Genomic DNA, 10000 nt, shown 5'->3' with positions numbered 1-10000 from the left:
AAGGCCAGAGGGGGGGAAAGTAAAGTCTAAGCGACATATGGCACGAAAAGGAAATCCAATTTCGGTAAGACTTGATCTATCATCTGATTCTGGTTTTTATCAATGGGGGGACTTTTCATAGTTATCATGGTGATAGCTGCTTTAGTAGTAGATCCCTCCTTGATCGTGACAGATCAGGTTAGGCAAGCACTACTTGAAGTGATTCTGTCACTTTTACAATATGTTTTGATATATGGAAAAACGCTGATTGAAGAAATGGTACCGGCCCTCTGGGGGCAGGAGCGATGTGCAACCATGGGCACAGGGGGGCTTGAAACTCCTTCGCGTTCGGAGGAGGAAACCTCCAAGGCAGGGGTCCTGGTCTCATTCATGAATAGAAATGACTTTGACCTTAACGAACAGCCGCCCGAGCATGAGCAGCTCGAGCAGGAACAGCCACGCGTAGAGCAATAGCCTCGTCTGTCAGTAGATTTCCACTCTACTCTGGCCGAAGCAAATCCATTCCACCAACAACTTGAGGGCGCGCTTTTCCGAAGAAGTATGGCTAGAACCCTAGCTGAAATCCGAGAAAAATATCCAGCTCCGCCAACAGCTGACGATCCGGACAGTAATGCTAAGGACGCCGTTCTGGGTATGCTCCAATTAAATATCAGTTTGAATGGGGCATTACTATTTTATTTAGGATCGCAAAAGCCTTTTCCCGATGGTGTCCTTTCGGATCCTGGGAATCTACCAGGCTATCAAGATCGAATAGAGCAAATCATGCATAGTAATGCAAAGAATATCAATTGCTTGGAGGATTTGATAGAACTAAAACTTCGTTTGGAGTCGCAGGACTCCAGACTGATAAATGCTATTCTGGAAACATGGAAGGATCGGTATGCTACCAAAAACAGGATTAAAACATTTTAGAGGAATGAATGGTGGCCATCATCATCATTCTCTTTTTCATTAGAAAGATAAAGGGCTTCATTTGAAGAGTTAGTTGGCCGGCCTACCGGCCTGCAGATGTAGAGAAAGAGATAGAGGTTGCCTCTCTTCAGGAACTGCGAAACCAAAGGGACGCTTGGAAAGAAGGGAACGCACGGCTCTTATCTGGTTCGAATCCAGTTCGTCCCGGAAAAAAAGACTACACCAAACTACACTAACTATGTTTATGAAAGCAAGAACTACTAATTGTAAAAATTACAATCGAAAGCCCCCCCCCCGGTAGAAAACCAGCTATCGTTTCATATATGCGCTAGGAGATAGTATCCTATCCCCCTCAATCTCAGGAGTCACTTTCTCTATGCCCGACTTACGAGCTCTTTGCTTATTATTTCTCGGGTGGGATGAAGGTCGAAATGTATAGTTTGAATTTCTTATGCTTATATAGTTTGAATCTTCTAGCTTCATACCAAGGTTGTTCTACAAAAGAACCAAGTAAGAAAGTAAGCCCGTTCAATTGAAATAGCTTCTCGCTTCGCAGTTCGATACCCACTGAAACTATGGATACGATAGACTCGGGAGGGGTAAAGGGTTACTTTATTTGGGCTGCTAAGTCTTTCTTGTTGATTGCGGAAATAAAGAGGACCTTCTTAATCCTTCGTGCTCCACACCCGCCTCACTGGACCTATCCATTCGAGCTCTCTCCTCTAATCCCAACTCGACACGGCTGGACGACGACGCCTGTTCACTTATAGCGAAATCACACGTTAAGCCCGATGAATTCATCTACAATTTCTGGATTTGTCGGTTTGGCAAGGCAGAACCAGGGCCCTTCCATTAAGGTTATATTATAGTTTCGATAGGAGAGATGCAGACCAGATAGGAATGCAAGAATACTCTGTAAATTGTTTATTAATTGGTTTAGTCTGTGGAAGAGAAGTATCGATCTAGAGGATTGCCCCCCCCCAGACTGACCTAGTTGTCCTTGACTTGCTTCGGAAAGAAAAGACCTAGTACTTGTTTACCTTGACCATGGCTACTTTCCCGCCGCCTTTCCTTCTATACTTTTCCTATGTGCTATCCCAGGCATCCCTTGTCAAGCTACCTATCCCTACGAAAAAGCAAGCCTACTTACTACGTGTTTTCCTCTATTGGCAAATACGCATATACTGACCTACTCACGTGCATATCTTGCATAAAGCCTTCCCCTAAAAAAACAAACTAGCCCGTATCTTCCTAGTCCTTGTTGCCAGCCCTACTCGACTTTACTCGACTATTTAGAAAAATCTACTACTTGAATGCATACTTTTACTATTATTTAAAGAAAAAACAAAAACTATTTATGAGTTTATGCCCCACCAACAGAGCAAAAGAACGCTCAAATGAGGAACTAGAATATGAAAGTGCAAAATCTCCTACCGAACAAAGAAAGCACTATATCTCATTTTAAAAATCTGGTAAAAATTCTTCAACCTAACTCAACACAACTATATTTCGACTGTATATGTATGTTTGTAACATGCCACAAAACCATCTTAAGATTAGACAGTTATCAATCAGCAAACGCATTGACCACATGCAAAAAATCAAGACGGATCTCCTTCCTTTTATTCGGTGCTTTCCTTTTATAAGTCACTGCTATTCTTCCTTGACCCTTCTTACCTTTGCTAGATTTTGCATTCCCCTCATTACTATTCGGCTCAGTATTATCTTCACCTTTGGAATTGCTTCCACCAGAAGTAGACGACAAGTACCGTAGATGTCATAATTTCGTATATAGAAAATTCAGGTAGTAAGTAATGGAACTGTAGCATGCAAAGGGACTGTACCATGGAAATTGAGAAGAAATCTCCATCAAGTTTTTCCATTTTATGCCATATGAATAAGAGATTCCTTTTAGTTAGAAAGCTCGCGTAGAAGTTTGCTATCAAAGACCTCGGTATTCTTTTCATCCACGGTTTCCCACTTCTCTGTCTCTGGGTGAATCCCTCTACCAGAGGTTATGCGCCAGCTTGGGAAAGCCTTAAGTTATATCTTAATCTGTCTTGCAAGGTAGATTGGATCATGTCTGCAATAGAAGTTGCGGAGGAATGAAACGACGATTTCGGTATAGGAAGAGAAAGGGATTGTGCTTTCGACCGTGGCGAGATAGGATAGACTTGGGATTCTTTCTTGGCCCTTGATTGCCAACACTCTGGGGCTGAATTAATTAATGAAACTAATAGGAAGGATTGGGATGATGAACTGGATCAATTCTTTCTTTCGCTGACTGACCAAGGTAATTAACTCCTTCCATTGGCCAGGCGGGTAAGCAAGGAGACGACGTTCTCATTAAAAAATGAAATATGCCATGCCGAATTCAAAAACAACTCCTTAAACTCCGTCGTTTACCGACATCCTCTCGGCTATCATACGTCCTCCGCTTATCTCTCTTAGGCATAGGCATCTCAACACATTCCTCCTTCCGAGTTGCTTGTCCGAACTTGGCTCTTTAGTAAAATGAAGGAGCTGTTAAGCTATTATTAGGTATCAATTTAGGAGCCTTTTGTCATTTCCAACTACATTATTGTGAGCATTCGGAACCCGTTCCTATGCGGTCATCAAATTGGCTGGCTTTGGACCCTCGATCGCAGCAATGAACTCAGCGTCCCACTTAACTTACTTTTGGTACTTATGAATCTTGTCCCATCCCATAGCTTCACAAGTGAATCTACCTATGGATCCATAAAGTTGATCATTACTTTTCAAATTCTTATTTCATGTGTCCGCCATAGCGCTTATCTATCTCCTGGTCTGATTCATCTTTGGAATGTAACCGGACATATTACAAGGCGAAAAAACAGTGATTTCATCGATTCTGGATTGCCCAGTGTCTCCCTTTCCCTCTTTCCTTTCACTTTCCTCACATAACGAAAGCATGATTTACCCAAGCCGAGTATCTTGTTAGAGTAGTAGATTCCGCGCTCGAGATGATGTGTGTGACTGGGCAGGAGATTCTTTTACTCCAAAGCCGTTGCGTAGGTTTGTGTGTGACAACTATGTCGATCAGTTTTTAAAGACGCCCAGAAACTATGTCTACAGATTACGACAGAGAGTACAAGTGGTGCCATCGGAGGAAGCTGACAACCTCAGAATAAGAATGGAAAAAGGATTGATTGCTCGATGAAGTAGTACCAACAGGATATATTAATCACTAGGTTACGGTAATATGTGCTTGTCTCCGAAAAGAAGGATAAAAGGATAGATTAGCAAAGCAGTCACTCCCAATGGCAGATGAAAACGATACCGGCACATCTACTAAATCATCTTAACAACCTTGAAGATACGGGATTATATAATAAACTCATTTAGTTGATAGATCATTATTGGATTCTTTTTATTGTGACCAAGATCCATGAAATAGCTCTCTTTATACTACGTTATAACTAGAGGATACTTCCCATTCTTATGTCTTCTTTCCTTATTACGACTCCTGTGCTTAGATAAAATACGACGTTTGAGTTTGGACATAGCCAATTGCTACTTACGGTGCTAGGCCTTTTCAAGCAATGGAAGGCAGACTTGAATGCCAATCAGACATGGCGAGAAGCTTAGATAATATCACTAGTTTCTCTTGTTTGTCACTTAATAAATAGTCTTATTTGTCCCAGGGAGCGAGGAGAGAAGATGACAGGTTGAGTAGAGAAAGGTGGGTCATTGTCCCAACGTAGTAGTATTTTTGTTTTGTTTTCAGCTGATCTATATCAAAATAATAGAATAAATAAAGGCAAAGGATTTGGTTCAGTCGTCAAGTACAGATTTCCTTTACCCAGAGTTGGGAACTCTGAATAGTTGTTTGAATACCGACTGCCTTCCTTGCGCTTCAATTCGTCTTATCCAATCCAACTTCCCCTGGGAGCCAAGCAGAAAAGCAAGTCCTCTAGTTATGGATGCAGTACTCACCTCACTAAACTTAGGAAGAACTAATTCAAGTAGAATTACAAATAGCGAGAAGTGGATGAAAAAGGGATCGAGCCTAGCTCGAAAACAGCTGCTCCTTCCCTCTTTCTTGCTTGCTTTACTCGGTATTCAGTGAAAGATTAGGCTTGGTAATTACAGTTAGCAATGGTAGGATTGGCACGTGAACTTTCCTTTTTATCGAGCTCGAAAAAGCAATGGGTGGGTTGGCTGTGAAAGGAGAGTAGAGTTTTTTAGTTTAGTAAGAAAAGTACTGGGTGAGGCTCCTCACATCCATAACATATTATCTGTACACTTTTTCAAGCATGCCTCTTTTTAATGACTCTCTTTTTCAACTTAATTGTGTCATTTCATTCTGTTATCGACTAATGGTTGACACTAGAAAAGCATTGAAGGCTCCTTCCATAGAGTCCAAAGCCCTGTTTGCTATTATCAGAATATTCTGACTCCCTTGTTGTCTTATTGATCTGACCAACCGCAATAACAACATTGTCATTCGGGGTTACGAGAGTCGGAGTATTAAATAAATGGACTATTCCAGCAGGAGCAACCGAACCATCTTCTCGTTGTCTTTCCATTCTTCTGACCAATAAAATAGCTCTTGGTCATAAGAATCCAGCCAGAGTTCGAAATCGGAGATAAGAATTGAATCGATTTCAGGCACTTCCCTCAAGCCGAAACCGAAACAGGAAACTTGTAACTTCTAGCCGAGAAGGATAAGAGAGGTTTGTCTTGCTTTGTCTTATACTGATTGTGTGCCAGGGGTCAGCGAAGAGACGGGACACTATTGTCCAGGACTACTTGGACTAGTCTACAAGGACTCGGGGGAAGAGACTTCTTTGTGATAGGACAAGAGATCAAGTACAGTGTTCGATTCAAACTAGGCAACCTCTTCGTTATAAGACCGAGAATAGTATATGCCCCGTCTCACCACTAGCTAGGGCCACCAGCATTAGGAAACTAAGGAATAGTCGTATGGCTAAGGAATTCAGGGCTGATAGAGCTCTTGGGAAGAAGACAGTATCCAGCTTTCTTTCATTGATATCACAATAACAAGTGAGGAAAGGACAGTCTTTCAAGAGAAGATAGGTCTGTTTTTCATTAAGGAATTGCGGCGAGTATTGCTTGTTTCCCAGATCCGGTATCAGGACCTGTCGATAGATGGGATGGACCCACCCGTTTGACTCTTATGAATTGATAGTTAGATACTATTGCTAAAGGAAAGTAAAGATAGTGGTTTGTGTTGCAAAAAGCTAGTTCAAGGTCAAGCTCTGTCAAACAGAGTCGTCAAGAACGAAAAGCTGAAAGAACGATGTGTCAAACAGTGATTGCGCACAGAGGTTAGTTAAGTATAGGAACTATTGTCCCTAACGAGAAGTATGTTGCTGTCCCAATAAAAGGATAGTTGGACGGTATCGATTAAGGGAATAGGGATAGGTGGTTAAACGCGATGCTGCGCCTAACTATATAGAACGGTGATCCATGAAGAGAAGTCGGCCAGCTATTAAGTCAGAGAAGTCATCAACCTATTACTAGTGTCAGTTCTGTTAAGAGAACTCATCAACCTATTACTAGTGTTAGTTCTCTTCTTCCTCTCTACCAATTGAAAGTAAGTATTGATTTCGCCTAATAGGGACAAAGCAAAGTAGGGTGGTCAAGTACAGTATGCCTGGAGTTCGTAGTGCCCACTAGATATCATTGGCAAGTTATAGAAGTCTTTCTCTCTTCTGAGATATCATTGGTCAGTGCAGCGAGGGGCAACCATCATTTCTATTGCTCTGTAAAGAAAAGATAGGACAAGGGTCTTGCTCCACCAAATGGAGATAAAGCACGGGGATCCGTTAAGGGCGTATTGAATCGATAAGAGGCACTTGAATTCTGGTGGGCCCGGCTACCCAACACTAGCCCCGGATCATTTATGTATTATCAATTGATAGTAGGGGCAGGCAAGGGAAACTCTTTATATCAGTTAAGTAAACTACTGATTGTATTGTGGGCTGGGATCCTACTTCTATAGCGAAGTAAAGAAGTGTGGAATGCGCTATCTCGAAGTAAAGAAGTGTGGCTTGATAGATAAGTTGCACAAACCTTTGAGCTCGATACGATATAGTCTAGCGATTAGTTCATAGACGGGAAGCTCCATTCTCCCATTGTTCGGGACTCTCATTGTTCTCTTCAGAAAGTAGTCGGCATCTTCCTTTATTCAATTAGCAAGGCAGTGCTGGTTGATTTCATCATTTCTAGGTATACCCTCTCCCTTTTCTACGAAGGTTTGCTGCTCCGCCTGCACCAGTGAATTATTATATTCTTCTCCTTTGGTTCAGTCTGTGGGGAAATCAGAATTCACCATTGAATCCTGTGGATCAGCTCCCTTACATAATAATATTTCAGTGTATCAGCTACGAGGGGAAAATCTGAAAGACAGAGGATAGAGAGTGAGAGAAAGAGTGTGAGACTTGCGCCGCTCTCCATTTCGAGGGGATTTCGACGATTCTGGGGTGATTGAACTATTTCTTTACCTGTTCAATTTCTAACGAATCAAGATATCCTCTTGTTCCGGTATAAATAGTAGCTATCTACTCTTCCACTGGGAGAGGATTTACCTGGGATTGTTTAAGCAATTCCCTTAATCTTCGACCCCTTGCCAATTGATTCTGACTTGTTTTATCGAGAGCAGAGGCGAATAATAGGCTTGTCACTCTACGAATTGAGCTAGTTCCAATTTGGATTTGCCAGCTACTTGTTTCATGGCTTTAATTTGAGCCGCGGATCCTACTCTGGAAACAGAAATACCCACATTAATAGCGGGTCGAATTCCGGCATGGAATAGATCTGCAGATAAGAATATTTGTCCATCTGTAATGGAGATTACATTAGTAGGAATATAGGCGGAAACGTCTCCAGATTGAGTCTCAACTATTGGTAAAGCGGTCATACTTCCTTCACCTAAAAGAGAATTTAATTTAGCGGCTCTTTCTAAAAGGCGTGAATGCAAATAAAAAACATCCCCTGGATAAGCCTCACGGCCGGGAGGTCTTCTTAATAGAAGGGACATTTGGCAATAAGCTTGTGCCTGTTTGGAGAGATCATCGTAAATTATTAAAGTATGCCGTTCGTGGTACATAAAATACTCAGCCAGGGCTGCTCCCGTATAAGGAGCGAGGTATTGTAATGTAGCAGGTGAATCCGCCATTTCAGCTACTACAATAGTGTATTCCATGGCCCCCTCCTCATGGAAAGTAGTTACTACTTGAGCTACGGAGGATGCTCTTTGACCGATAGCTACATAAATAGATATCACACCTTGCCCTTTTTGATTGAGAATTGTATCTGTGGCTACTGCTGTTTTGCCAGTCTGTCTGTCCCCAATAATGAACTCTCGCTGACCGCGCCCTATAGGGATCATCGAATCGATAGCAATAAGCCCTGTTTGAAGAGGTTCGTATACGGAATGCCTGGAAATTCTACTTGGAGCAGGAGATTCAATTAAGCGAGATTAGGAAGCTACAATTTCGCCTCTCCCATCAATAGGTTTAGCCAGAGCATTTATAACACGACCCAAGTTATATACGCTCACGGGTATCTGAGCAATTCTTCCTGTTGCTTTTACAAAACTTCCCTCTTGATGCTAAACCATAGCTCTAACTGAGTCAAATTCCACAATTTCTAAGAACGATATGCTATTTTTCATTTTCCACTGTGAAAGCTTCTCTCAATCCCTCCCTAGTCCTTTCTTTCCTGGGCACAGGCTTACCTGGTTGACCGCCCACATTCATTCATTGTTCGTTCTGTTGTAGAATCGAACCACAGAGCTAGCGCAATTGGGATTTAGAGTCCCATGCATGAAACTAAAGAGGATTTTCAGTCCTCTGCTCTACCAGCCAGAACCTAGAAGGACACTTCACACCCGATTTGACACAGCTAGACTGGAAACACTGCTTGTCAAGAGCACAGGCCCCAGTATAGAATACTTTTTTGAGTATGTTGGTAAGGTCCGGTCATCCGCTTCTGTGCTTGCACTTCTGCGTAACTAGGGGTGCAAGTCCAGTACAGCGTACTTTCATAATTGAATCAAATGCGTCGATACATGAAAAATCTCTATATACGATATTTATGACACAGAATGTTGTTCTTTCAACATGATTCCTCAACAATTTTTTCATTGTAACTGACTCTCCGTTCTCTCCGTTCCACTTTGGTTTTCGACTAATAATTATCATGATGAATTTCTCTTACTGCTTGGTTCCGCATTGGATTTTGGAAACTTTTGTTTAGAAAGTGGTGTCACGACCGTGGGGATCAAATGGATGGTTCAGGAAAGTCTAGTGAAGCGGCACGGTCTAATCATATAGATGACCATAGTGGTATGATTCCATAGAAAACTACTGGAGGCCATTACCGCCACCGAAATGGTTTCCATGCTCCGTTGGATGATTTGACGATATCGCAGTATCAAGCTAGAACGGTTTTAATTTGTAGGACGGGAAAGAAACCTCATCCTTTGGTGCACACTAACCGATGAAGCTCAACCCTCTCTCGAACTGAGCTATTTCCGCTTTTTCGAACAAAAAGTTCGAGTAGTTCAGTGAAAAAATGGTCAAGCTTTCTTCCATCCTTCCTAGCTCCTCGAGCTTGCACCCGCTCGACGCCATTTTCATTGTTCGTTCTGAGGTGGATTCGAACCACTCTCTCCGTTTGGATTTCGAGTCCAAAAGGCCCGGCGAAAGAGGATTTTCAGTCCTATGCCCGCTGCCAGCCAGAACGGTATTTTTCCACTTCACACCCACACAATCGGGATTTGATGAAATAGCTACGTTTTTTCTTATTTGATTCGGATACTGTCAATATACTGTCCATCTTTCTCTTTAGTTTTCTCCTTTCTTTCTCCTCAACCTATCTCCATTGGATGGACTTACGAAAGAATAATATCTAATCTCCCCATCGCGGTTAGGATCCCATGAACCAGGAGCGCCAGCACCGGTTCCTCGATCTTCCTACTGGAGGCATGCTCATGGCTTTCATTCATTCATTTCATTCTTTGTTCTGTTGTGGAATCGAACCACTCAAAGGATTTAGAGTCCTTTTACCAACCAGTCAGAACCAATATTTCTCTGTT

This window comes from Aegilops tauschii, chromosome 1, assembly GCF_002575655.3.
Source record: "Aegilops tauschii subsp. strangulata cultivar AL8/78 chromosome 1, Aet v6.0, whole genome shotgun sequence".
Lineage (NCBI taxonomy): Eukaryota > Viridiplantae > Streptophyta > Magnoliopsida > Poales > Poaceae > Aegilops > Aegilops tauschii.
Note: the sequence above shows the minus strand (reverse complement) of the source record.